This window comes from Aplysia californica, unplaced genomic scaffold, assembly GCF_000002075.1.
Source record: "Aplysia californica isolate F4 #8 unplaced genomic scaffold, AplCal3.0 scaffold00350, whole genome shotgun sequence".
Lineage (NCBI taxonomy): Eukaryota > Metazoa > Mollusca > Gastropoda > Aplysiida > Aplysiidae > Aplysia > Aplysia californica.
Genome location: NW_004797620.1, coordinates 21803 through 24020, shown reverse-complemented (window position 1 = coordinate 24020; position 2218 = coordinate 21803). Strand labels below are relative to the sequence as shown.

At 35.6% G+C, this 2218-nt stretch overlaps 1 protein-coding gene across 1 annotated transcript in view; it reads right to left on the bottom strand.

Annotated features, from left to right (window-relative positions):
* Positions 1 to 2218, bottom strand: part of LOC101851588 (5-hydroxytryptamine receptor 1A) — a 112345-nt gene that overhangs the window by 102819 nt on the left and 7308 nt on the right. The window lies entirely within an intron of this gene.

The window sequence follows — 2218 nt, the reverse complement described above, 5'->3', positions numbered from 1 at the left end:
GTGCTTAACGCTGTCTAGTGCTCTAAACGTTTGATTTCTGTTTTTACAAGAAAGAAAGAAAGAAAGAAAGAAAGAAAGAAAGAAAGAAAGAAAGAAAGAAAAATAGAAAAATAGAAAGAAAGAAAGAAAGAAGGAAAGGAAGAAAGAAAGAAAGGAAGAAATGGTGAAATGGGAAGATGGAAATTTTGAGAATTGATGAATAAAAGAATAAAGGCATCAGAGAACCAGAAGAAATAGAGAAATGAATGAATCAATACATAGAGAAAAAAAATAGAAAGAGAAATGGAGAAAAAAATGAGGAAAATTAAATAGACAAATAAATGGAAAATAGAGAAATAGGTGAAGACATCAATAGAGAAATAGATCGAGAAATAGATAGAGACATGAATAGAGAAATGCATATTATAAAAAAAATGAAATAAATAAAAAGTATAAAAGCAGCACTTGGGACAAAAAAAAGCCAAAGCACACCGAAATATAATAATTATTATATCATAGTACTGAGCTTCTGTGGAGCCAGGTCGCCAAATGTTACACGCGCTTGGAACAGTTCAAGGCGCGAAGATCACAGATTGCACTGAACAGAGGCGGGTCGAGAACAAAAGAGCGAAGAGCTCATCACCTGACGCAACGGCTGTTCCATTGTTTGTTCCTACCCGAATTATCATTATGATTTCTTTAGTCGCAGTTAGATGTAACGGTTGTGTTCGATTTTGCTCCATGGTGTGCCTATAGAAATTCTTTTCTTTTTCTTTTTTTTTCTTTCTTTTTTTTCTTTCTTTTTTTCTTTCTTTCTTTCTTTCTTTCTTTCGTTCACTCATTTTTTCCTTTTTTTCCCTCCGTCGTTCGTTCGTTAGTTCGTTCGTTCGTTCGTCCCTGCTGTATATTTCTTAAAAAACAGCTTATATGAAATTATTTCTCTATTTGTCTACTTCTGTCTATTCATTCGCTTATTCATTTGTCTCTAGATTATTTATTTTTTAACTCATAATTCACTTATAAACTCTTTTACTTATTCATTAATCTATGAATTGTTTTGCTTTTTAAATTAATAATCAATCCTTAAGTCAAATTTTTATCAGTTCAGAAAGTAGCAAGTAAATAGTCTTCTGTTTTTTTGACTTAGTGTGAGTTAATGAGTTTGTTACTTCAATAAGGCCTATCATATCATTATGTGGATTAAGGGAGTTGATGCATTATTCATTATTTTATATATTTACACAACAATTTTGTTGGTTTGTCAGTTATGTTACTAGCTAGTTATGCGTAGAAAGTTCAACAGTTCTGAGCGAGTAGTAATATCTCGCACTTAGAAAGAAACAGGGGTGCTCTGGTGTTGTTTGCTCTTTCTTTCCTCTCAAACATTCTATCGTCCTTATCTCTCCTCCTTTTTTTTTAGGGGGGGGGGTGTTGTTACTCTCTTGTAACACTTCTAATCTTCGGCACTTACTGACCTTATTGTGTTGTAAGTGCAGTAAAATTTTTACTAAAACTAAGAAAGAAACAGAAAGATAAAAGCCCTTTTATGTAAACTATTGGAATAGGAATAGATTGTAACGAACAGTGTTGTGTTGAACTGTAGTATTTCATTCAGGAAAGCATGAAAATAAGTGGCGTCGGCAGTCTTGTGGTTAGGCTACCAGACTGTCGTAATTCGGAGACTGCGGGTTCGGGAGGCTCGGGGGTTCAAGCCTCAGCTCGGTCCGACGTTGTGTCTTTGGCAAAGGCACTTAACACAAGTTTCCCACGTGGCTCGGTCCTTTCGAAGATGGACGTTGAACACTGAGGTCCTGTCTCTTAAATAACCTAATAGTGTTGATAGGGGCGTCAAACCTATACCATTTCAACATTTTTTGTTGTTGCACGAACACGTAGAAGGTGGGTTGCACGTCACATTATGTAAAGTGTGCGTGCGGTAATCTCCATACCCAAAGTAATAACTTACAGATCGATGAGCGTACACGATACAGTATGATCAAGTGGCTCATTAATGGAACCATCATATCTATAACCAAGGACAAATCTCATACCAGTAAAATTTAATGATTAACCCCCACCACAGAAAAAATATATAGACATATTATGCCTTTTCACCTGCATGAGCAACCCCCCCTCCCCCCCTAAAAAAAGAGAAAAAAAAAGAAGGAAAACAAAAAATCTCTTCCTCCCAAAAGAACGAGATGCTACACACAATTCGCACCTTCTCCTTCTCACCCCA